The sequence below is a fragment of the Vulpes vulpes genome, chromosome 5, assembly GCF_048418805.1.
Source record: "Vulpes vulpes isolate BD-2025 chromosome 5, VulVul3, whole genome shotgun sequence".
In the NCBI taxonomy this organism is placed as follows: domain Eukaryota; kingdom Metazoa; phylum Chordata; class Mammalia; order Carnivora; family Canidae; genus Vulpes; species Vulpes vulpes.
In genome coordinates this window covers 81,851,148-81,878,000 of record NC_132784.1, presented here as the reverse complement: position 1 = coordinate 81,878,000, position 26,853 = coordinate 81,851,148, and the positions used below count along the sequence as shown (strand labels likewise).

General features: G+C 44.7%; 1 protein-coding gene across 2 annotated transcripts in view; it reads right to left on the bottom strand.

The window, feature by feature from the left end:
• Window positions 1-23,577, bottom strand: part of QSER1 (glutamine and serine rich 1) — a 73,486-nt gene extending 49,909 nt beyond the window's left edge. Inside the window, exons 1-2 of one of the 2 annotated variants that reach the window (XM_072759074.1) lie at window positions 21,692-22,060; window positions 20,853-20,954 (exon numbers count right to left, since the gene is read on the bottom strand). The gene's annotated coding sequence lies outside the window, so the exon portion shown is untranslated. Of the gene's footprint in view, window positions 1-20,852; window positions 20,955-21,691; window positions 22,061-23,294 lie in introns of those variants that run through there. The other variant, XM_072759073.1, reaches the window with a different exon arrangement.
• Between the last annotated feature and the right edge of the window lie 3,276 nt (window positions 23,578-26,853).

Below are 26,853 nucleotides of genomic sequence, written 5' to 3'. Positions count from 1 at the left end.
TGAGGAGTTTCCGTCTGTTGTTCTGTCAGGAAATAAATGAAATGTGATGGTGATGTGGCATATGCTTGGCTATATTCATAATAAGAGACACCAAGGCTTGGGTTGGGTTGGACACAATTCCAAAATTCCATTTCATCATCTTCCTTTTTTATTTGTCATCACCTGTATTACTGACCTTTCCTTTGAACAAAGACAAAATTTTCAGATCCAACTTTTCTCATCTCCAATATTTTCTGGAACACTTTTCTTTTAGGAGAAATACATCTGTACAGCTACATGCAAAAGAATGAAACTGGACCACTTTCTTTGGCTATACATAAAAATAAATCAAATATATTAAAGATCTAAATATTAAGATGTGAAACCATAGAACTCCTGCAAGAAAACATAGGCAGTAAATTTCTGGACATCAACCTTAGCAGTATATTTCTGGATCTATATCCTCAGAACAGGGAAACAAAACCAAAAATAAACAACTGGAACTATATCAAACTAGTAAGCTTTTGCATAGCAAAGAAAACCATCAATAAAACAAAAGGGCAACCTACTGACTAGAAGATATCTGCAAATGATATATCCAATATGGGGTTAATACCCGAAATATATAAAGAACTCATACAACTCACCCAAAACACAAATAATCCAGTTAAAGCAAAACACAAATAATCCAGTTAAAAAATGAACAGAGGACCGGAAAAGACATTTTCCTAAAGAAAACATATAAATGGTCACAGACCCATGAAAAGATGCTCAATATCACTAATCACCAGGGAAATGCATACCAAAATCACAATGAGATTATCACCTCACACATATCAGAATGGCTAAAAAAGGACAAGAAATAAGCAATGTTGGCAAGCATGTGGAGAAAAGGGAACCCTCATGCACAATTGGTAGGAATGTAAACTGGTACAGCGACTATGGAAAACAGTAGGGAGGTTCCTCAAGAAATTAAAAATATCATACAACCTAATAATGACAATTGCTAGTCTAGTCTAATAATGATAATGACAAGAAATATCATACAATATGGTAATTTTCCTTCTCGATATTTACCCCAAAGAAAACTAAAACACGAATTCAAAATATATTCACCCCTATGTTTACTGCAGCATTATTTACAAAAGCCAAGATACAGAAGTAACCAAAATGTCCACCCATAGATGAATGGAAAAAGATGTGGTGTATATATACACAATAAAATATTCAGCCATAAAAATGAAATTTCCCCATTTGCAACAACATGGATGGACCAAGAAGATATTATGCTAAGTGAAATAACTCAGAGAAAGACAAATATCATATTTTACTTATATGCGGCATCTAAAAACAAAAAACAGAAATAGGCTCATAAATACAGAGAACTGGTAGCTGCCAAAGGGGAGGGGATTGGAGAAAGGGCAAAACAGGTGAACAGGATTAAGAAGTACAAACTTCCAGGGGCACCTCGGTGGCTCAGTTGGTTAGGTATTGGACTCTTGATTTTGGCTCAGGTCATGGTCTCAGGTTCTTTGCATTGAGCCCCAAGACAGGTTCTGTGTTGGGTGTGGAGCTTGCTTGGGATTTTCTCTCCCGCTACTACAGCTCTGCCCGTCCACCCCCACACCCTCACTGGCACTCTCTCTCAAAAACAAAAAAAACAAATTTCCAGTTATAAATACTTATAAATAAATAAGTCACAGGGTACTTAGGTGGCTCAGTCAGTTGAGCGTCTGATTCTTGATTTTAGCCCAGTCATGAGATCAAGGCTCAAGTTGGGCTCTGTGCTGGGCATGGAGCCTGTTTGAGATTCTTTCTCTCCCTCTGCTTCCCCCCACCTCCACTCTCACTCTCTCTCTCAAAAAAAAGTATATATATACACACACACACACACACACATATATATATATGTGTGTGTGTGTGTATATATATATATATAGATATATATATATATAAAATAAATAAGTCACAGGGATGACCAGAACAGCATAGGGAATATAGTCAATATAGAATATAATGCAAAATAGGATATATACTGCAATAACTTTGTACAGGGACAGATGGTAACTACACTTATCACAGTAAGCATTTCATAATGTATTTAATTGTCAGATCACTATCTTGCAGGTCTGAAACTCATATAATATTGTATGTCAACTATACTTCAATTTAAAAATGTTTAAAAAGAAAACCAGGGGGCACCTGGGTGGCTCAGTTAAGCATCTGCCTTCAGTTCAGGTCATGATCCCAGAATCCTGGGATTGAGCCCCACATTGGGCTCCTTGCTCGGCAGGATGGGGGTCTGCTTCTCCAACACCATCTGCCCCTCTTCCTACTGGTGCACGCATGCCTCTCTCACAAATAAATGGAATCTTTAAAAAAAAGAAAAAGAAAACCAGGGGGAAAGAAACCCCAAATACATCTATCAAAGCAAATTACATTGTGATTCAAACTGTTGCAATGTATTAACTCCTGTAAGGTCAACATTAACATATTCATTTAAGAAGTAGACAAAAATGGGCAGCCCAGAGGGGCTCAGCGGTTTAGCGCCACCTTCAGCCCAGGGCCTGATCCTGGAGACCCAGGATGGAGTTCCACATCCGGCTCCCGGCATGGAGCCTGCTTCTCCCTTCGCCTCTGTCTCTGTCTCTCTCTGTGTCTCTCATGAATAAATAAATAAAATCTTAAAAAAAAAAAAAAAAAAGAAGTAGACAAAGATGGTCATGTGAGCCCTGGATGGTTGTCTATCATTTTAGGCTCTGAAGGAATTATTAAAAATGAACTAATATACAACTGGTTATTTCTCACAACACATAACATAGTTCAAATTTCCAGGATTCAGGGACACCTGGGTGGCTCAGTGGTTGAGCATCTGCCTTTGGCTCAGTTTGTGATCTTGGGGTCCTGGGATTGAGTCCTGCATGAGGCTTCCTGCATGGAGCCTTTCTCCCTCTGTCTGTGTCTCTGCCTCTCTTTCTGTGTCTCTCATGAAGAAATAAATAAAATCTTAAAAAAAAAAAAAAAACTCCCAGGATTCAAATGTATAGGTATCACAAAATGTTTTTTATTTTAGCTTCTTCATTTTATCTTATTGTTTGTGGCCTAGTTCCCTTAACAACTGAATTTCTTCCTCTTATGAGAAACTATTACAGCTGAATTTTTACTGTATCAGAATTTTGTTCACTATTAACATGGTCTAGGATTTCTAGGCATTAGGTAAGTCAAGTATGTCTAAAGATACACGTTTATCACAATTCACATTTATGTGCTGATATCTAGACATTTATATGCCTTTGATTTAATATAAGAACCTAATAACATTTTACAGAGTAGAGAAAAAGATTTTCAGGTAAATCAAAACCCAAAGTTATAATATTCTGTATATTTGATACTCAATGTGCTGTTTTTTCCTTCTCCACAAATTTTAATAAACATTAACCAAAAATTTCCTATAAGCTCAAAAGGTTTGCTACTTGTTTTCTTAAGGATGTTTCCAGAAATTTGTAAGTCCATTAAAAAAAAAAAGATTTTATTTATTTATTCATGACAGACACAGAGACACAGGCAGAGGGAGAAGCAGGCTCCCTGCGGGGAGAGCTCACTGTGGGACTCAATCCCAGGACCCTGGGATCACGACCTGAGCCAAAGGCAGATACTCAGCCACTGAACCATTCAGGTGCTCCAACTTGTAAGCCCATTAACCAAAGACATAAAACCACTATTATTACATTGTAATTGAATTACATTATTTATACCATCACAAAACTGACTTATATACCAAAGCAGGTAGACTGCCTTAAAATATTCTACATATTATAGTTATGTTAAAAAATGTTTTAAGTCTGTTTTCAACCTCATACTATGGTTGAAAAAGATACATAAGTAGCCTTAAATTTGCTTTGAAATAATACAAAATAAATACAAAGTAGGGAAATTAGTGGAGGTATATATATGAATAAGACTGATAACGTGTTGAAGTTTTTTCCTTTGTTTTTGTGAGTGTTGAAGTTTTTAAAGCTGACTAATGAATAAGTAGGGGTTCATTGTAGCATTCTCTCTAAATGTGTTTGGAAATTTTCCTTAATAAAAATGTTATTGTCTGTAATAGAGAAAATAAAGCTCCAAGTGGCTGGATTTCTGGTTCACAACAATTATTAATGCAAATGAAAAAATTATAATGAACATTAAAAGAAAGGTATACACAATAGTTTGAAACAATAGGTAAAAACAATTTTATAACTTACAAGCTTACTATCTTAGTTTTTTATAAACATGCCTGTTAAGTATGAATAACATTCATACTCACTCCAAAGTACACTTTATGAGGATGATGTTAAGATAAGCATAATAAGGTGTACAATAGATCAGGGTTAATTAGCTGATATACCAGATTAGGTTTTAATAGCAAGTCTGAAACCATCATGTCCTATGCTATATCAAAACAATTTGTAAGTTTTAGAAGCAACTAACATTAGCGTGTTAGGAAGGATCAGATTGAAACCAAACTTGTTCTTGTTTAAAAAAACACAGGGATTCCTGGGTGGCTCAGTGGTTTAGCGCCTGCCTTCAGCCCAGGGCATGATCCTGGAGTCCCTGGATCGAGTCCCACATTGGGCTTCCTGCATGGAGCCTGCCTCTCTCTCTCTCTCTCTCTCTCTGTCTCATGAATAAATAAAATATTTTTTAAAAAAAACCCACAAAGATATTAACCAATGACAAAACATCATTGCTGGTTTTGTTTTTTGTATAGCCACAGTTTTTTTTTTTTTAAGATTTTATTTATTTATTCATGATAGAGAGAGAGAGAGAGGCAGAGACACAGGCTAGGGAGAAGCAGGCTCCGTGCAGGGAGCCCGACGCAGAACTCGATCCCGAGACTCCAGGATCATGCCCTGGGCCTAAAGCAGGCGCTAAACCGCTGAGCCACCCAGGGATCCCCTATAGCCACAGTTCTACTTAAATCCTATCCTTCCAAATCATTCACACTTTTATTTTGGGATTATTCCACTAGACTCTTTGTGGCTCTGGGCAAATCAAACTTTGACTTAGTCTAATGTCTGTAAAAGTGAGAATATCACCAGTAATACTCATTTTCCAGTTTGCTCAATATGAGAGATGTTTTAAAATGTTAAGCCATCTAATTTAAGCAGACCCAAGCAAAAGTATTTTAGGCTTATCTACATTTTTGTATTTGTCATGCTTCACTGGGTCAGACAAATCTGGTCTCAAGTTATTTAAATAGGATCGGTGATCACATAGTGATGAGAATGATGAAGTCATATGAAAATTTCATTATTTTATGCTTAGTTATACCCCATAAGGGCCTACAGGCCTACCAACATAGGACAAGCTACATGGTCAGGATCCCTAAGGGACCTTAAACTTATGGAGGCCAAATTTAAATTCTGAAGAGGAGCTAACAAGTCAAAGCAAAATAGATGTCAGCATTAATTATATTTGTTTTAAAAAAGATTTATTGATTTTAGAGGGAGAGTGCGTGTGTGCACAAGTGGGAGGAGGAGCAGAGGGAGGGAGAGACTCTTCAAGCAGTCTCCCTACTGAACACAGAGCCCTACATAGGGCTGGATCTCAGGACCTGAGCTGAAAACCAAGAGTTGGAAAGTTAACTAACTAAGCCATTCAGGTGCCCCAGAGTCAAATATTCTTTAGAAAATCATTATTTATTGAAGTTATTATATGATCGGTACATGGCAGAAAAAAAATCCACCTGCTCAAGGTAGACTGTCAAGAAACAGCCAAGTTAATGAAGATGGACCAACAATAAACAAGAACAGAGAAATGTTTATTTTTTTTAAAGATTCTTATTTTTTTTTAAATTTTTATTTATTTATGATAGGCACACAGTGAGAGAGAGAGGCAGAGACACACGCAGAGGGAGAAGCAGGCTCCATGCACCGGGAGCCCGACGTGGGATTCGGTCCCAGGTCTCCAGGATCGCGCCCTGGGCCAAAGGCAGGCGCCAAACCGCTGCGCCACCCAGGGATCCCCCAGAGAAATGTTTAATATCAAGTATGGATAAGTGCTATGAAGAAACCTCAAGAAGAGCATTAGGCAGGGCAGCCCGGGTGGCCCAGCGGTTTAGGGCCTGCCTTCCGCCCGGGGCCTGATCCTGGAGACCTGGGATGGAGTCTCATGTCAGGCTCCCTGCAGGGAGCCTGCTTCTCCCTCTGCCTGCCTCTGCCTGTGTCTCTGCCTCTCCCTCTGTCTCTGTCTCTCATGAATGAATAAATAAAATCTTTAAAAAAAAAAAAAAAAAAGAAGAGCATTAGGCTACACAGTGATGGGGGAGGTGCATACTCCATTAAGGATAGTAAGGAAGGACCTCTCTAACAATGCAACATTTTAAACTGAATTAAGTGACAGAGAAAGCCATGCAGATTATCAGAGGGAAGAGTGGTCCCTAGCAGAGGAAATAGCCCAAAGACCCCAAGATAATAGCATTCCTTCGGTGGCTGTTCAAGGAACAATGAAAAATGTGTGTGTCATTCAGAGATAAAAGAGACTGTGGCCAAGGGAGAATCTGTGGTCATGATCTACAAAAAAAAATGAAAGGAAAACAAGCCGTGTCCTCCCATTTACTCTTCATATTATGCAATATGTCCACACATATTAGCATAGAGCTAGCACATCGACTAATGCTTACTATTGACCAAACGAAAAGAGAATTGATTGCAATTGCCAAGGCCTGGACTGGAAAGGCCTACCTAGACAGGCCTGAGTAAAAATTAGGAAACTGACCATAGCAGCCCCTAAAGCAAAGTCATCTAGCATGGTGCTAAAATTGAAAACAGCAGAAGTAACAACAAAGGATAAACATGTAACAAAGAAATAAGATTTTTTGGTAAGCAAATTTAGCAAAGTAGGTAATTCTTTAAGAACAAAATCTGTAGTCTCATTTGAGTTAGTGGCCGAAAAACAAAACAAAACAAAAACTCTTTTATTGGAGTACCTGTTTCTCACTGTGAAATATTTCTTCTTTTCAAAAGATAACCGCCTTCAAGTCTTTGTTCACATATCACTATTTTGATTAGCCTGCCTAGTCCAAATTATTTAATCTGCACTATCCCCCAATCCACCTTCCATTCCTCCTTACCCTGTTTTCTTTTTCTCCTATCACCTCCAAATATACTAGATAATTTAGTTATGTTTATGATTTGTTATCTGTCCCATTCCACATACCTCAGCATAAATTACAGGACAGGGATTTTGGTTTTGTTCACTGATGTATCCCAAGCTCCCAAATATTTAATATATGAGAAGTGCTTGGTAAACATCTCTGAAATTCCCATACCTATGGCAACCATCCAATCTGATATAAACTCATATATCCAAATTTCTTCAAAAACTTTTCATGAGGGACACCTGGGTGGGTCAGTAGTTGAGAGTCTGCCTTTGGCTCAGGGCATGATCCTGGAGGTCTGGGATCAAGTTCCACATCAGGCTCCCTATGGGGAGCCTGCTTCTCCCTCTGCCTGTGTCTCTTTCTCTGAATTAAGAAAAAAAAAAAAAAGACTGGTGAGAATTTAGAGGCCCAGGGTCCCCAGCTTCATCTATCTTCCCACACCTCCTCATCCCAATTTACAGGATCTCAATGCCCTCACTTTAGCAGTAGACACCGTGAGGCAGAGTGTTCAGCTTGCGTTATAATTCAGCCAGTCATAGGATGAGGTTCTGCACTGATTTTCAGCAGTTTCAGCCCAGTGGCTACAGGAGGTAAGGCTCTCCTTCGGGACTACCTAGAAGCTCTGAGATCATTTACTCTGCCCTAGACCTGGGAATTCAAATCCCTGAGCTCATCCCTTTTTTTCACCACTTTGTCCAGCAACATTAGGAACAACCAACGTCATAATACTCATTAGTTTTCCAAAAATGTTTGAAAGTATCGTATATAGTCATTTAGCTTTTTGCTGCTTATAAGGGGATGACAAGGAGTATCCAGTGCAGATGTTTTGCATACCTCTATAAGTTCACGCCATGGACTATCAGTGCTCTCTTTATTTCTGGAGTCATCACATATTTAAATCTAATCAAATTACAGAACCAGTTGCAGAAACCCCAGGACCATTTCAGAAAACTCATCCTTAAAATTCTGCTCCTATGGAACCACTCTTGATACCAAAATTTGTATTGGTCAGTGTTCTCCAGAGAAATGGAACCATCTGTCTTCCATATATGTGCGTGTATACAAACACACATATAAATGGAATTTTAGATATATATAATGGAAGTTTATCGTGAGGAATTTGTTCGTGCAGTTATGGAGGCTGAGAAGCCTTATGATCTGCTGTTTGCAGTCTGAAGAGCCAGGAAAACTGGTGGTATAATTCAGTCTGAGTCATGAGGCCTGGGAACCAGGGGAGCCCATGGTGTAAATCTCACTTCAGGGGCAGGAAGAAATGAATGTCCCAGCTCAAGCAGGTGAGGTAGGGAAATAGGCACAAATTCCTCCTTCTCTCACCTTTTATGGTATTTAGGCTCTCGATGGATTAGATGATGTCCATTCACATTGGGAAGGGCCACCTACTTTACTGAGTCCACTGATTCAAAAGCAGATCTCACCCAAAAATAGTCTTTTTTTTTTTTTTTAAGATTTTATTTATTTATGAGAGACATATGAGAGACTCCCCTATGGGGAGCCTGATGCGGGGCTTGATCCCAGGACCCCCCAGGACCCCGGGATTATGCCCTGAGCCAAAGGCAGACACTGAACTGCTGAGCTACCCAGTCTTCTTTACTAATGGAAGAGGTTTCCCCACCCCCAGTGGAAGCATCCCTTCTACCTCCATATGAAATAATTAGCCCTGCAATGCCTGATGAAAGAGTGATGGCTTCCCTCTGAGGCACAAGCTATGTAAAGACAATGCTGATTTTCGCTAGGACCCACTTATATCTTCTAGACCTATCACTAGGCTCAAGTCCCAGCAGCCCCTAAAGGTGAGGTACAAGGTGTTAGGTCTATGACAAAGCGTGTTACAGTCAAAAAGAACTACCTGAATTTCTATTTTATACAGACATAAATCTGAGGACCATGAATGTGGGAATGGGTGTGTGTGTGTGTATCTGATGGTGGAAGAAACATAGTTTGATCAGGCCAAATTTATTGACATGGGCTCGCTAAGCAGAGGTTCTGCATTTATTTAATGCTGCAATTTAGGAGGTTAGAAAAGGCTCTGGCAGTTTGGTTGGCTAGTTGAAAAATGGACTAAGGGATGCCTGGGTGGCTCAGTGGTTGAGTGTGTCTGCCGTTGGCCCAGGGCGTGATCCTGGAGACCCGGGATCGAGTCCCACATCGGGCTCCCTGCAGGGAGCCTGCGTCTCCCTTTGCCTGTGTCTCTGCCTCTCTCTCTGTGTGTCTCTCATGAATAAATAAATAAAATCTTTAAAAAAAAAAAAAAGAAAAGAAAAATGGACTAAAAAGTGGCCACCATAAGCGAACTGGAAATGCCAGTATGCCTTGGTTTAATGCAGAGGAAGGGCTTCAAAGGCTTATGGAGATTAGAATGTTCCAGTAGATTTGTCAAGATGTACTGCTGGGAAGGTCCAGAACACATGCCTTTCACCAATACTGTGAGGAGTAAATAAATTTGTGAAGGGAGTCCTATTATCTTTGAAGAGCTCTATGACCACCCTTCTCTGAGGACCAAATCTCATCACAAAAACTGCACCAATTAATTGGGAAACCTAAATACATGAGAATAATTAGACTCCAGGATGGCTGGGGCCAAAAGTTACTCAATCACCAAAGGCAAGGTAGACATGGTTACTGTAATGGAAAGCAGAGTCAAAGCAGAAATCAGAACAGTCTGAATCCTGTAGACCTATATTTTTGATTACGGTGTTCTTGAAAGTGAGATAGAAAGACTACCAAATTCTTAATCTGTAGAAGTACAAAATTTCTAGGTCAAGTGAACAAAAGCCTAATTCAAATAATAAAAACAGCCCGTAAGTCAATTCCCAGACATGGGTCAGACTGCAAACTCAGTACCCTTTGAATAAAGGGGAGGCCAGATCTCCTTGAGGGAGAACCACAGTACATTACTGAAAATGTACACTGTTATTCCTTCTCCCCACGTTCCCCAAAGGGACCTATGTATATGGCCCTTTACCAAGGTAACTGTACATCACAGAAAAGGAAATAACGTCAGACCTTTCAGGAACTCCTGGATGTGGGCTATAATCTGACACTAATTTCAGGAGATCCAAAAGATCACTGTAGCCCACTAGTCAAGAGTAGGGGCTTATGGAGGTTAGGCTCAAGTCCATCTCATGGTGGACCCAGCAGGTCCTTGAACCTATTTTATGGTTATCTCCCTAGTTTGAGAAGGCATAATTGGAATGACAAAAATAGCAGCTCAGAGAATCCCTATGCTAATTCCCTGACCTGTGGAGTGAGGGTTTTTGTGGAAGGTAAGCCCAAGTGGACATCATTAGAACTTCCTCTACCTCAAAATATATTAAGCCCAAAGCAATACCAAATCCCTAGAGGGACTGCAGAGATTGGTCCTTGCCACTCATCTCTATTTGGCTTATGCAGAAGATGGAAGGGTCTTGGAAAATGACCGCAGATTACTGAATATTTAACCAGGTGGCGAATCCAACTGTAGCTTCTATAGCAGATGTGGCTTCACTGCTTGAACAAATTAAAACACATTCCCTAGTACCTGGTATGTAGCTATAGCTATAGATCTGGCAAATTCCTTTTTCTCCATACCTGCCCATAAACACTTTGCTTTCAGCAGGCAACGCCAGCGATACACCTTACTGTCTTACCTCAGGGTTGTGTTAACTCTCTACCCCTATGTCATAATTGAGTTCAGAGATCTTGATCACCCTTCTCTTCCACAGGGTATCACACTGGCCTATTACACCAATTATATTAATGCTGCTTGGACATAATGAGCAAGAAGTAGTACCTACTCCAGACTTACTGGTAGGACATTTGCATATCACAGCATGGGAAATAAATCAGACTAAAATTAAGGGACATTCTACTTCACTGAAATTCTAGGGGTCCAGTGGTATACAATATGTTAGGATATCCTTACTAAAGTGAGGGATAGGTAGATTGTTATCTCTGGCCTTCATACAATCAAGAAAGATGCATAAGACGCATCTTTTGGAGTCTGGAGGCAACATATTCTCTACTTGGGTGTATTACTCTGGCCCATTTACTGAGTGACCCAAAACTGTTAGTTTTGAGTGACAATAAAGGCTGTAGCCCCACATCAGGCTCCCTGCCCTATGGGGAGGCCTGCTTCTCCTTCTCCCTTTGCCTGCCTTGCCTCCTGCTTGTGCTTGTTCTTTCTCTGTCAAATAAATAAACAAAATCTTTTAAAAATTAAATTAAAAACAAAACAAAAAAAAAAAACAAAGGCTGTATAACAGGTCCAGCTGCTGTGCCAGTTATTCTGCCATTTGGGCCATAATGATCCAACAGACCCATCGGTCATTAAGGTGTCAGTAACAGGGGTGCCTGGGTGGCTCGGTGGTTGAGCACCTGCCTTTGGTTCAGGCTGTGATCCTGGGGTCCTGGGATCCAGTCTCTCATCAGGCTGCTTCTGCTAGACAAGGGACACACAGGGAACCTGCTTCTCTCTCTGCCTGCGTCTCTGCCTCTGTGTGTCTCTCATGAATGAATAAATACAATCTTAAAAAAAAATTGTCAGTAACAGATAGGGATGCTGTTCAGAGCTTTTGGCTGGCCTCTGTAGGTGAACTACAACCACAGACCTTTAGGATTTGGAGCAAGACCCTGCTATCATCTACAGATAACTACACTCTTTTTGAAAAACCACTCTTGACCTGTTACTAGGCCTCATTGAAACCGAACGTTTAACCATGGGCCCCGCCCCCAAGTAATCACAGGACCCAAGATACCCATCATGAACTGGGGTATTCTCTGATCCACCAAGCCATGCTGGGCATGCACAGCAAACTCCGTCATCAAATGGAAGTGGCATATACATGACTGGACCCAAGGGGGCCTCGAAGGCACAAGTTACATTAAGAAATGGCCCAGGGGTGCCTGGCTAGGTCAGTGTGTAAACCATGCTACTCTTGATCTCAGGATTGTAGGTTCAAACCCCACGTTGTGTGTAGAGATTACTTAAAAATAAAACCTTGGGCAGCCTGGGTGGCTCAGCAGTTTAGCACCGCCTTCAGCCCAGGGTGTGATCCTGGAGACCTGGGATCAAGTCCCACGTCGGGCTCCCTGCATGGAGCCTGCTTCTCCCTCTGCCTGTGTCTCTGCCTCTCTGTCTCATGAATAAATAAAATCTTTAAAAAATAAAATAAAATAAAATAAAATCTTTTTAAAAAGTGTCCTATATGCCCACGGTCCCCATTCCTGCCCTACGGCCTTCTTTCTCCCAGGCTGTACCTTTGTTAAGTACCCTTACAATTAGTTGACAGAGGAAGAAAAGTCTGTCACTTATAAACTGGGCCCAGTTTTAAGTAGTCCAAGATATTTAAGCACCACCTAAGGTAGACAGCTACAGTAGTTACAGTCCCTCTCTGGGATATCTCTGAAGAACAGTGGTAATGGGAAATCCTCCCCATGGGCAGAAAACGACATACCTGGATATCCATTTTGCTTGAAAAGAGAAATGGCCAGATGAGCAATTATATACTGATTCATGTGCTGTGGCCAATGGTGTGGCTGGATGGCCAGGGGCTTGGAAGGAACATAATTGGAAAATGGGTGACAAAGAATGCTATATGGATATATGCCTGAATGGGCAAAAAAAAACTGAAGGTATTTGTTTTCTATGTGAATGCTTACCAAAGGGTGACCTCAGCAGAGGAGAATTTTAATCAAGTGGATAGAATGACCTGGTCTGTGGATACCAGAGAGCCTCCTTTCCCAGCTACCCCTAATGAACAAAGTGGCCATGGTGGCAGGGATGGATGTCATGCAGAGGCTCGAAGGCTGATGTGGTTATGGCCACTTCTAAGTACCCAAACTGCCAGCAAAAGATACCAACACGGAGCCCCTGGGATGGCACCATTTTCCAGGGTGATCAGACAACTACCTGGTAATAGACTGACTACACTGAACAACTTCCATCATGGAAGGAGCAACACTTTGTTCCTACTTGAATAGATACTCTGGATATGGATTTTCTTTTCTGTTTTCAGTGATTCTGCCAAAACTATTATCTGCGGACTTAGGGAATGCCAATACCTGATCCACCATTATGGTATTCCTACCACAGCATTGCTTCTGATTAAGAAATTCACTTCACAGCAAAAGTAGTGCAACAGTGAGCCCATTCTTATGAAGTTCACTGGTCTTACCATGTTCCCCATCAACTGAAGCAGCTGGCTTCACAGAATGGTGGAATAGCCCTTTGAAGACTTCTTTAGTACCAGCTAGGTGGCAATACCTTAAGAACTGGGGCAAGGTTCTCCAGAAGGCTGTATATGCTCTGAATCAGCATCCTGTTGCCTAGTACTCTTTCTCTGATACCTAGGATTCATGGGCACAGGAGTCAAGGGGTAGACTGGGAGTGTCACCACTCATTAACATCCCTAGTGAACCACTAGCCAAATTTTTACTTCCTGTTTCAGTGACTTTATGCTCTGCTGGCCTAGAGGTCTGATGTCTAGCAGGAGGAAGGCTTCATCAGAAGATCCAATAATGATTCTATTGGACGGTAAGTTAAGATTTCCATTTGGCCACTGTGAGCTGCTCATGGTACTGAACCAACAGGTAAAGAAAGGAGTTACAGTGTTGGATGGGGTGAATGATCCTATCAAGAGGAAACTGAAATACTCCACAATGGAAATAATGATGAGTATGTCTAAAATACAGGAGGTCCCTTAAGGAGACGCTCCAGTATTACCATGCCCTATCATTAAAGTCAATGGAAAACCACAACTAAATCCAAGCAGGACTAGTAATGGTACAGACCTTTAGAAGTGAAGGATGGATGGGTCATCCCACCAGATAAAGAACCACAACCAGCTGAGATACTTACTGAAGACAGAGAGAATGGGTAGTGGAAGAGGCTGTTTTAATACCAGCTATGAGCATGTAACCAGTTAAAGAAACAAGGACTGCAACTGTCATGAGTATTTCCTCCTTATTTTTCTTATGTTTTTGTGCATCTGTGTGTGTATATCTTTCCTCTGATTTCCTTATCATATAAGGTGTAACTAATTTTCTATTATAATATAGTATAGTATCTCTAATTTTACATCATAGTATCTAAGTTATGGAAATTAGGAAGAGTAAACATCATCCAAGGCCTTAATCTGCTCTCCCGGGGAAGGGATTAGCATGTTTTCAGTTGTACACAGATAGTTATATCATGTTAGAAGAAATTATGATCTTGTTATCTTTATTTGGAGATTAAGTACAGTTTAAAGTGATTCCCATAGGTATAAGGGCACCTAGGTGGTACAGTCAGTTGAGAACCAACATTTGGTTTTGGCTCAGGTCATGAATATTAGGGTTGTGAGATAGAACTCAGCATGGGGCTCCATGCTCAGCAGAGTCTGCTTAAGGCTCTCTCTCCCTCTGCCCTTCCCTCCACCATCTCCCTAAAATAAATACTTTTTTTTTTTAAATAAAGAGATGCCTACAGGTATAAAGTTAATAAAGGGTGGATGTGTCTGATGGTTCATTTTATTTGTCACTTTCACTGGCCACAGGATACCCAGATTAAGCACTGTTCTGACTCCTTTTCCCCAGAAGGAATCTGCCCTGTTTCCTGCCTTACTGTTTGAGCTGGGACACCTCATCTCATTTTTCTCCTGCCCTCAGATTTGTATCATAGATTGCCCTGGTTCTCAGGCCTTAGGAAAATAATCTTATTATAACACATTTTTGCTCATAATCATTATCATCATTATCTTTCCCCAAAGCCTTTCAAAGCTTCCTATTCAGATGTAGAGGCTATATCCAAAGGCCTGTCATCAAAGTCCTCTAAAACCTAGCATGAACACACTGTGGTAGAGTGTTACCCTGGTGACCTCCCCAATGAAACACACCTTTGTACGGTCTCTCCCCCATAACTCTGCACTGGTCTCAGGACTGCTTTGACCAGTAGCAGCCTATGGCAGAAGAGAGGCCATGCCAGTTCAAAGATCAGCCCTTAACTGGCCTAGCAGGGGTCACTCCCTCCCTCCTTGTAACACTTGCTCTTGGAAGCCCCCTCTTCATGCTAATCCTCTATTCCACTCATGCAGTGTGAACAATAATTCAGATCAGTTGTATGCAATACATCTGACAAAGGCTTCCATGATCTCCTTGAACTTTACCTAATTTTTCCTTCTAAGTCTTCCAAGTATTTTTGTAACTCTTAAAAAGAAACAAATATTCTCCCTAGTAGTACCATCATTTAATTCATTTGCTGAATAATTAAACAGGTACTTACAATGTGCCAGACATTGCTCTAAGTGTGACAATAAGGCTAATATTCTATATGCTATTCTATATACTACAGACGTGGATATCATTCTAAACACTTTTCTGGTTACCTCATTTAATTCTCAAGAACTCTAAAAAGTATCCTCATTTAATACAAGGAACCTCAGGCACAAAATGAATAAGAAACATTTTTAACATCATACTGCAAGTGGAGTCAAAATATAACCCCCCAAATTCCGACTTCAAAGTTTATGCTATCTAGACTGCCTTCTACACATGTGAACAAGACAGACAAGATTTCTGTTCTCATGGAACATGCATTCTATTCATGGTAGTGGGAAGAGGAAAGAGTAGTTATAAAGGGTATGTATAAATCTACAAAATTACCTCAGAGAGTGATAATGCTACGAAGAAAATAATGCTCTATGATATGATGCAGTGATGAGAAGTTACTTTAGTTACTTTAGATGGGGGAGCCAGAGAAGGCCTTTGTGAGGTGGTAACACCCAGGAGAAGACGTGGATGTCCAGAAGAAGTGGCAGAGCAAGACTTGTGAAGAGAATACCAAATAAAGAGAACAGCCCATGCAAAATTCCTAGGATACAAATCATTTTAATCTTAGCATGTTTCAGGAACAGACATAATAAAGTCAGTGTAGTTGAAGGATGGTAGGTAGAGGAAGTAGAATGATGAGGCTGAGAATTAGCTGAGGTTCAGATCACATAGTGCTTTGTAGGCCATGATACAGACTTTGGATTTCCCTGAGTAACATCAGAAGGTTTTTTTGGTTTGCTTTTGTTTTTAAAAATGTTATTTATTTATTCATGAGAGATACAGAGAGAAGCAGAGACACAGGCAGAGGGAGAAGCAGGCTTCCTGTGGAGAGACTGATAAGGGATTTGATCCCAGGACCCCAGGATCGATCACGACCTAAGCCAGAGGCAGATGATCAACCACTGAGCCACCCAAGAGCCCAACACTGGAAAGTTTTAAGCTGGGTAACAACATTACCTGATTTATATTTTGCAATGTTACCTGGCTGTTAACAATTAATAAACTCTAGAAGGGCTAAGATGGAAGCAAGGGAACCAACAGGAAGCAAATGCCATAGTCCATGTGGGAAATTATGGATATGGAGATCAAACCACCAGGATTTACTGAGGCAATGAATATGGGAGGAAAGAAACGAATCACAGATGGCTCCAATCTTTTGGGTCTGCACTACTAAGCAAATAGTGGTATTATTAACTGAAGTCAGGAAAGGTTAAAGGTGGACCAGGTTGAAGGGTTAATGTGATAATTATGTTTGGGACATAATATGTTTGAAATATCTACTCAATACCCAAGTGGAGATGATAGGGAGGCAGCTAGCTAGGTATGATTATAGAGATATCAATTTGAAAATTGTTTGATATACACAGCAAATTCATCTAGAATGAGGAGAGAAGGAAAAAGGATGGAACTCCAAGCCCTTGGGCACTTCAACATTTAGAAGCCAAGTAGAAGGACGCTTGGGTGGCTCAGCAGTTGAGTGTCTGCCTTCGGCTCAGGGGGTGGTCCTGGGGTCGAATCCCAAGTCAGGCTCCCTGCATGAAGCCTGCTTCTCCCTCTGCCTATGTCTCTGCCTGTGTGTGTGTCTCTAATGAATAAATAAAATCTTTAAGAAAAAAAACAAATAAAAGCCAAGTAAAGAGGCACCAAGTCACCCCTCTGGATCACAAGTTCTTTGAAACACAAGATTGTGTCTTTTTCATTTTTTGGTGCCCCACAGAAAAGTTAGCTCACTAACAGAAACTCAAAGATGCTCAGTATATTCTAATGAATAAATGTCATTTGATTTCTCAGGCTTTCACTGCAGAAATATAATACCTGAGGTAAAGGCAACAGCATCTCATATATTGTGGGCACTCAAGTATTTGTTTAATGAATGAAAAAATTAGACTAGGTTTTGCTAGATACATTTTAGTATTCATCGTTCCAGAGAGCACAGCAAGGAAAGGGAGAAAGCAAGCAGCAGCCTCCATCTTCACACTTCTAACCAATCATAATCACAAATAATCCCTAAACCCTTCATCTTGGTTCCCATTACAGATTAGAGTGGGGAGATGGAGGAAATGGCAGTAAAGGCTGCGGCATCAAGAAAAGGGATTCCAATTCCCACACTAACTCAAGAGTTCAGGCCTTCATGTCAAAAATATGTATTAAGCACCAACTGTATGTCAGGTATCAGAGTAAGTACCAGGTATACAGCAGTAAGCAAAACAATGTCCCTCAAAGCACTTATCCTAAGAGGAAGGTATATATTATATAAATAGCACATAGGTATAAAATTGAATTTAAAAAGTACAGTAAAATGTACCATGAAAACATCCATACCATTGCACAAAACAACATGGGACAGAGCTTGAAAGGCAGTAGGTTTCTGACATGAGATACCTTACAAGTCAGGTTAAGAGGTGGGAAAAGGGGGAGTTATCTAGGTGGAGGTAACAGCATGTATCAGAGTTTTAAGGAAGGAAGGAAAGGAATTTAGAATGGCCCAAAGAATTTAAAATGGGCGAGTAAATGCAGGGCCATGTACGTCATATCACAAATTTTAAAAAACTTGACCCTAAGATGCAGAAGTAGCCACACTAAGCAAAGGAGCAACATGATCAAACTAGTAAATTTATGTTTAAAAAAAAATCAGTCTGAATTCTATGAGATGTTTCTCATAGAAAAACTGAGGGAAGGAAAGAAAAGGTTCATGATTATTTAGTTTGGAGGCTACTGCAGTTATTGTAAAAAAAAAAAAAAATGGTGGCTTGGATCAGAGTAGAACAGTGGAAGCAAAAGAAGTAGACAACTGCAAGATACATTTAAGAGAGAAAAATGCCAATAGGGCTTGGTGACTGAGCACACATAACCCCCAGGTCCTGACCTGAGCAACAAGATGTACAAAGGTGTGACTTACAGGCCTCCCTAGAGAAGTAGAGGTGGAGTAGTAGGTGCAGAGAGCATGAGCTCATCACTAAATGGCTGTCATATACCCAAGTAAAGGCTCAGAGAGGTAGATAGCTAGTTATGTAATTAGGTGATGAGAACAGTTTGGACCTTAGACATATACGTAGGCACCACCAGAGATGATATTTAAAGTCACAGGCATGGATGTAATTATCCTCAAGAGGAAGCACAAGAAATTCTATCAAACCAAAGCACTGAAAAAATAACAATGTGTAGATATCAGAAGAGTAAGAATTAGTGGACAACAGGGAAAAGCAGTGGGTCAGAAAGGTACAAGGAAACCAGCAAAGCACAATCCTATGGAAGTGAAAGAAAGCACATTTCCATCAGGACAAACATAGTAAATTGTGACATGAACACTAAAATAAAGACACTAATGATACTCAGTCAACCATAAAAGCTCATTCAATCCATAAGGTAGTCAGACTGCATTGTTAGACTATCTTACTATGAAGCAGTGCAGCATAATTAAACATGCAGGCTCCAGATCCACAAGGTCTAGGTTTAAATCCTAGCTCCCCTACTTAACTAGCTAAGCAGCTGTAAGTATATTATACTTAATTCCACTTTCACTTAGTATATATTTAATGTCTCTGTGCCTTAGTTTCCTCATTCACAAAGGAAGGTAAAAATAATACCCATCTAAAAGAACTGTTAACACTAAGTGTGTGTATGTATACGTATATGCTCATCACTTAAAATAGTGGCAGTACAAATCAGTTCAGTAAATGATAGCTATTATTACTCACAACATCGTTCCTATGGGAAAATACTTTCCGAACAAAAGAAGTTTGTTTGAAATAACCTTTCACTAATTTGGGACTGTCCCTGCTCCCCATAAATTGTGATCTTACAAGGTCTTTTTCCAAAAGCCTTGAGGGGAACTCTAGATTTAAAATTTACTCAAAATGTCCTTAATATGGTAGCTGACCAGGGGTTTTCTGGGTTGTTTTGTTTTGTTTTAGAGAGAGAAAGCAAGTGTGGGGTGGGGTGGGATGGGGAGGGCAGAGGGAGATAGGTTCTTAAGCAGGATTGATGTCCAGCATGGAGCCCAACTAAGAGTGCCATCTCACGACCCCAAGGATCATGACCTGAGGTGAAATTAAGAGTGGGATGCCTAACTGACTGAGCCACCCGGGTGCCCCAGCAGCTGACCAGTTTTAGAGAAGCTAATCATTTTGTTTCGTTTTGGTTTTTGGAGGGATACCTATCCCCCTCATTACACATTCATGCTGTGATGAGAAAGAACTTATATATTTGGACATTTAAAAAACTAATAGCAAAAAAAACCAGGCTGTTTCAAATAACAAAGTTACAAAAAAAAAAGTCTATTTCAAACAAAGTGTCTTTATTTCGTCACTTTCTAGTGCATATTTGAATACAAGCATATTTATCATTAAATAATGAAACAGCCTCTAGATGTTCTGTGCAAGATACACATTCACAGGTAGAGAAACGGAAGCAGATCTGCAGCTTCCAGAGGATCATCTTATTATCAAAAATATGCAAAGGTATTACTAGGCTCTAAGCTCCACAAAAAGTATTTCCAACTGCATCACGATAGGCAAAGGTATGCTCATTTGGTCCCTAAAACTAAGAACACAAATAAATGGAGACTTGTGAGACCAATTTTTATCCTCAAATTTCCCAGTGACTTAGCAAGTACTAGTTCAGAAATATTTGGAAAACTCTCTGTATGCCCTAAGGTAAAATGTTGGGGTTTCCCTGTAGCAGTTTGTTTTTTAATTGTTAAAACAACAGAAATACCTAATACGTGTTGGAGCTGTTATACAAAAAAAAGTATTATTTCAGGGTAATAAGAAATTGTTTACCATGTTCTTTCCCCATGAACTAGTGAAAACACTCCATTTCAGGATCAAGCAAAGACACAAAGTAGGGACACGTCAGTAACAACTGAATGTCATTACCATCTGTTAGCTTCTGAATAGGTTACTGGAAACAAGGTGACAGACAAGCTAATTCTTTATGGATAAGTATCCATATCACATCATCACAACTAGTACTCATTTGCACCTTCAAGAAGAAACTGCCACAAAGGGGAACAAAAACATTCAACTGATATATGAATTATGAAAAAGCTTTTTAAAATATTATAAAAAATATGAATAAGCTTCTGAAAATGCAGAATAATACTTAAAGACAGGCCATATTTCAGATTCAGTATTTTCTATATAACTGAAATGAAAGAGGACATCGCACAATTTGAAGAATAAAATGAGGTACAATTAAGAAGTGTGTAGTCCTGTACAGATGGCCTGATCCTAACACAAGATGTTAACAAAGCAAGTTGGTGGGGGAGGGGGAAAGCCTGCATTTTCTATGCTAAAATTTGGCTGACTCCACCCCCAAATACATATTTTTTTTTTAGGGGGGGCTTAGCATTTAAGAATCAATAACTTCCAAAAACAGAAAATAAATCTCTTTTAGAGTATGTGTTCCAAATGAATCTACTTACTGTTTTCAAATGTGTTTGGGAAGTCATTCTTTGTTACTTTGATAAATAACATTTGGAAAATATGACAAGTAGATTTTAGTTTCTTGCCTCAGAAGTATTCTGCTAAAAGAAATAACAGAAATAACTAAGTAGAATTTGTTCCATTTACCTAATAAAACACTTTTAATTTATAACATAAAAAATGCTGCACAAATACCTATCATTATTGTTCACGGAAGAGAAAGTAGTTTTAAATTGTAAATCATCACACTCAATGCAAGAGCTACTTGAAAAACAACAGTCGAATTAGCATCAAAAAAATTTTTTTTCTTAGCACCAAAAAAAAAAAAAAAAAAAAATAGGAAAAGTGCCAAGCATCTTTCATAAAACTCCTTCAAATGTCTTAATTGCATATAATACAAAGTTATGACTATATCTGAAAAGTTTCAGCAATTATTTAGCTCCAGATTGGCACATCACACTATTATTCTTTTTTAAAACCCAGCTCTTTTTAAACAAAGGACCTAAAATTTTCTGAGAAAGCTTGTTTCCCTTTTCTTGAATCAAATTTTTCTCCTCCTCTCTCAATCATCCCACGGTACTATTTAAGACAAAGACCAGCTACTCTTCACACATGGTTTTCCAAATCGCGAAGGTGGAACTTTGATAAAAACAAAGGAGATAACCTAGAACACCATAATATATAAAGCAAAAAAAAAAAAAAAAGTTCACTTGTGTCGTGACAATAGTGAAGAAATCTGATGAGATCATAAAGCCACGAAGCTTCCTGTTGGTAGCTGAGGATGAAGTCATTAGCAACCCAGGATTCCCTGGTCCTTGTAATCAGAGGCTGCACCTACCAGATTCTGCATTGTTTGGCAGAGGTGGCTTTAAAACACCCCGCTCCCGAATCGTCCAAAGCAGACCACGCCTTCCAGTGATCATTCGAATGGACCATTTCACAGTGTGCCACTACTACCCATTTCCCGAGAGCTTAAATATCTAGTAAGAGTCAACATTTTAGATTCCCTTGGTCATGATGGAGCAAAGATGAACTCTTGAACCCCGCGCTACGTTCAGAAGCCCAGATGGAGAAGCCTGCATGCTTCGGTTCTTCAAAACCTTTATGGCCTTCACTGACCACCCCCCACCCCCACGCCCCGGTCCAATTTCTTCCCAACTCTCAGTCACCCCAAGACACGAGGCAAAAAAAAAAAAAAAAAAAAAAAAGACTCCTTACTTCCTGCTGTTGCTAAAAGGGGAGGAAACCCAAGAGTAACTTTGAACGCGTGGAAGAGAAATAGCTTAATCTTGGCCACCACTGCAAACATATGTCACCCAGCCCCATCGCAGCTTGCGAGCCCCCCCGGGCCCCCCGCCCCAGGGCTCTCCCGCAGCCCAGGCCCCCGGGCCCCCCCACTCCGGGCCCCCCGCCCCGGGGCTCTCCCGCAGCCCAGCCCCCCCGGGCCCCCCCACTCCGGGCCCCCCGCCCCGGGGCTCTCCCGCAGCCCAGTCCCCCCGGGCCCCCCCACTCCGGGCCCCCCGCCCCGGGGCTCTCCCGCAGCCCAGCCCCCCCGGGCCCCCCCACTCCGGGCCCCCCGCCCCGGGGCTCTCCCGCAGCCCAGTCCCCCCGGGCCCCCCCACTCCGGGCCCCCCGCCCCGGGGCTCTCCCGCAGCCCAGCCCCCCCGGGCCCCCCCCACTCCCGGCCCCTCGCCCCGGGGCTCTCCCGCAGCCCAGCCCCCCCGGGCCCCCCGCCCCGGGGCTCTCCCGCAGCCCAGCCTCCCCCCCGGGCCCCCCCACTCCGGGCCCCCCGCCCCGGGGCTCTCCCGTAGCCCAGTCCCCCCGGGCCCCCCCACTCCGGGCCCCCCGCCCCGGGGCTCTCCCGCAGCCCAGCCCCCCCCGGGCCCCCCCACTCCGGGCCCCCCGCCCCGGGGCTCTCCCGCAGCCCAGCCCTCCCGGGTCCCCCCGTGTCAGGGACGCAGCCTGGCGCCTCTTCCTCCCGCGCCTCCCCCACCCGCACACCGCCGGGGTCCCCGACACCACATTGTCCGCTCCGATACAATGGAATGTCACTGCCCGGGTCTCCTCGGGGCGCCCCGCGGCCCCCCCGCGGCGGCCCCGGCTCTCCCAGCTCGCCGAGTTGAGGCACCAACCCGAACTTCACCATGTGAGAGCGCCCGGGACCCGCGAGGTGACGGGACCCGCGGCTCCCGCCCAGCCCGGGTCCCGCTCACTCCCAGCCCGCCCCCGCCCTGGGCGCGGATCCTGCCCCGGGCGCCCCCCCAGCCCCACGGCCCCCCCGAGCCGTCGGCCGCCTCTCCCGGCGCGGGCAGGGGCGGCGAGAGGAGCGCGGGGCTGCCCGCCCGGCCCGGCCCCCCGGCGGCGCGGCACCGCGGACGCAGGCCCCGACGCATCCCCGGCCTTTCCTGGCCCGCGACGACCCCGCCGCCCACCCTCCCTACCTGGCCTTGAGGCTGGGGCTGCTGCCGCTGCTGCAGCTGCTGGCGGCCGCGGCCGCGGCTCGGGGTTCGTAGGCCCAGGCGGGGGCGGGGGGGGGGCGCGGCGGCGCCGGCGCTGGCGGGGGCGGCGGGGGGCGCGGGCGGCGGCGGCGGCGGGTCGGCGAAGCCGGAGGTCGCGTAGTTCCTGTCCATCGCGGGGGCGGCGGCGGGCGGGCGGCGGGCGGGCGGCAGCGGGGGCTCCTGCAGGGCCCCGCGTACGGGGGGCGGGAGGGGCGGGAGGGGCGGGGGAGGAAGAGGAGGAGGCGGCGGCGGCGGAGGGAGCTGCCCCCTCACATGGCCCCGGCGGGCGCGCGGCGGAGGGCGCGCGGGCCGGGGGGCCGGGGGGCCGGGGGCAGCGGGCCGCGGCGAGGCCCCAGGGGCGCGTCAGGGCAGCGGCGGCGGCGGCGTCCGCGGCCGGGACTCGCGACGGCGGCGGCGGCGGCGGCGGCGGCAGCGGCGGCGGCCGCTTCGCCCCATGTTGGTGGATTTCCCAGGATGCACCTCCCGCCCCCTCCGCCCCGCGGCCTCGCCCCGCCTCCCCTCGGCGCCCCGCGCTCGCGGCTCGCGGGCCCCGCGGCCTCCGCCGCCCCGGCCGCCTGGCTGGGGCCTGCGGCTGCGGCTGGCTCCGGGGCCCCGGGGCGCCGCGGGCTCTCCGCCGCCGGCTGCTGCGAGGGGAGCCAGCCGCGCCGCGCGGGGGAGGGGGCCGCGCCTGCAGCTCGCCCTGCCGGGGGGAGGGGGGGAACCCGCCTGCAGCTCGCCCTGCCGAGAGAGAGGGGGGCCGCCTGCAGCTCGCCCTGCGCTTGGGGGGGCCGCCTGCAGCTCGCCCTGCCGAGAGAGAGGGGGGCCGCCTGCAGCTCGCCCTGCCGGAGGGGGGTACCCGCCTGCAGCTCGCCCTGCCCACGGGGGGGCCGCCCCTGCAGCTCGCCCTGCCGAGGGGGGGGGCCGCCCCTGCAGCTCGTCCTGCGCGTGGGGGGGGCCCGCCTGCAGCTCGCCCTGCGCTTGGGGGGGCCGCCTGCAGCTCGCCCTGCCGGAGGGGGGTACCCGCCTGCAGCTCGCCCTGCCCACGGGGGGGCCGCCTGCAGCTCGCCGTGCCGGAGGGGGGTACCCGCCTGCAGCTCGCCCTGCCCACGGGGGGGCCGCCTGCAGCTCGCCCTGCCAAGGGGGGGCCGCCCCTGCAGCTCGCCCTGCCCACGGGGGGGCCGCCTGCAGTTCGCCCTGCCGAGGGGGGGAGCCGCCCCTGCAGCTCGTCCTGCGCGTGGGGGGGGCCCGCCTGCAGCTCGCCCTGTGCTTGGGGGGGCCGCCTGCAGCTCGCCCTGCCGGAGGGGGGTACCCGCCTGCAGCTCGCCCTGCCCACGGGGGGGCCGCCTGCAGCTCGCCCTGCCCACGGGGGGGCCGCCCCTGCAGGTCGCCCTGCCCACGGGGGGGCCGCCTGCAGTTCGCCCTGCCGAGGGGGGGAGCCGCCCCTGCAGCTCGTCCTGCGCGTGGGGGGGGCCCGCCTGCAGCTCCCCCTGCGCGTGGGGGGGGGCCCGCCAGCAGCTCGCCCCGCTGGGGGGGGAATCGCGCCTGCAGCTCGCCCTGCGCGTTGGGGGGGGGCCTGCCTGCAGCTCACCCTGCCGGGTGGTGGGGGTTGGGGGTCCGCCTGCAGCTCGCCCTGCCGAGGAGGGGCCGCCTGCAGCTCGCCCTGCGCGGGGCGGGGGGTGGGGGGTGGGGGGTGCAGAAGCCCGGGTCGCTGCCGCCGCAGAGGCGCAGGCTTGCCAGCGTTGCCGGGAGGTGGTGACTTGACCCCTCGAGTAACCCCTGAGTGTCTCCCGTACTCGGCTCCCACATCGCGATTTCTTTCCCTCTCGGAGCCGGGTCCCGAACCCGAGAGCGCGGAGCGGGCTGGTTCACAGTTCCCTTTACTCCCTGCACAAAGCTTGCTGGGCTCCAGGACCCTCTTCCTGCTGTTAGGGGAGATTTATATTCAAAGAGATTCAAATTCAAACGTATTATTTTCCAATCCTCGTTGAAAGGACCTTTCCCAGGGGCTCTTATTAGCTGTCCCCACCCCCACCTTGGGGATTTTTCTTTCTGGATTTCAGAATCTTCTCTCCCAAGGTAAATACTGCCTCTTCATTGATTAATCCAACTGCCATCTGGATGACTTTAATTACATTTAAAGTCACTGTGCTCACTTTTTTTGTTTCAGACTTGAGACTTCAGCAGGACTCGACCCAAACATTTTCCTGTGTGACCTCCATGCTGTTTGACGGGGGTTGATTTAATGGTTATTTTGGGTTATCTTCTGTTGTAAATCAGAGCCGTGTTTCTTTTTTTTTTTTTTTTTTTTAAGACTTTATTTATTTATTTATTCATGAGACACACACAGAGGCAGAGACACAGGCAGTGGGAGAAGCAGGCTCCAGGCAGGGAGCCCGATGTGGGACTCCATCCTGGATCCCCAGGATCAGGCCCCTGGACTGAAGGCGGTGCTAAGCCGCTGAGCCACCCGGGCTGCCCCAGAGCTGTTTCTTCTATGATTATGAGTAGTGAAACTTGGGGCTCATGGAAATCATCGTTTGGTCCTTAAGGCATAAAGTAAAAGACGTAAAGTTTATGCTTATTGACCATCACCCTTAAAAAAATCAATACTGGTTTAACACCTCTTACGTGCTCAGCACAGAAATCTGCCCCTCAAGATAAGCCTAAAGGTTTAAACAAACCAGACAAGCATAGCAGAAGACCTAATAAATTTGATACACTATCACTGATCACCATTTTAAAAGCCAGTTTAAATTTCGGTAATACCTGATACTGAATTTGCTATTCCTTCTGAGGTTATTTTTGTTCTTGGGAGATTCTGTTTTCCTCCTGGCGCCAACATCCTTTTGTTCCTATTCCTTTTTGTAAGTCTTTTCGGCACCTATGACGCTTAAGAGTCTGATCCTGGGGTGGGGAGGCAAGGAAGTGAGTAGTGGTTATTTACAAATGAATTCAAACAGGTAGACACAAGTGAATCCTGCCAATTTTATGCTAATTTCAGTATGCATTTACCCAGGATATCTTTGAAAAGAAGTTTTCCTTGGGGAAGGAATTTGCCAGATAATTTGAGATCCTGCAGAGAAGTAACATAAATCTTCCTTACCACATTTATTTTTCTTACTGCAGACTGGAGACCTGTAATCTAAATAAAGGGGGAAAGTTCTCACTACTAGCTGTTACACTTCTAAGTATTTTTGTGAGCACTGAAGTTTTGTCTTTACGGAAAGTGTAGGAAGTGGACTGGTAGGCTATAAATGTTTTATGGCACTTAGTTTGAGATACCCACAACTGGTACTCAGAGTGAGTTATGCAGGCAATAGCAAACAAGTGGCAATAAAACCTTTATAGTCCCTCACACTGTAATGGAGTTTATTTAGGTCACATAAATCAGGAAAGATATTAAGGGAAATTTTGGGTGAGTGTTTAAAAAATAATACTACTCTGTCACCATATATGATGTTCCTTTGCCCACCCTTTCTATCTCAATTCTAACATTGGGGGA